This window comes from Grammomys surdaster, unplaced genomic scaffold (assembly GCF_004785775.1).
Source record: "Grammomys surdaster isolate TR1022 unplaced genomic scaffold, NIH_TR_1.0 125450, whole genome shotgun sequence".
In the NCBI taxonomy this organism is placed as follows: Eukaryota; Metazoa; Chordata; class Mammalia; order Rodentia; family Muridae; genus Grammomys; species Grammomys surdaster.
Window position 1 is genome coordinate 787,032 of NW_021620314.1, and position 254 is coordinate 787,285.

A 254-nucleotide genomic window follows, 5' to 3' on the forward strand; every position below is an offset into this window, starting at 1 on the left:
GAGGGGGAGGGGGAGGGGGAGGGGGAGGGGAATAGGGAGAGGGAGAGGGAAGAGAGGGAGAGGGGGAAGAGAGGGAAGAGAGGGAGAGGGAAGAGAGGGGGAGAGGGGGAGAGGGGGGAGAGGGGGGAAGGGGAGAGGGAAGAGAGGGGAGAGGGGGGAGAGGGGGAAGAGGGGGGAAGGGGAGGGGGAGAGGGAGAGAGAGAGATAGAGAGATAGATAGATAGATAGAGAGAGAGAGAGAGAGAGAGAGAGAG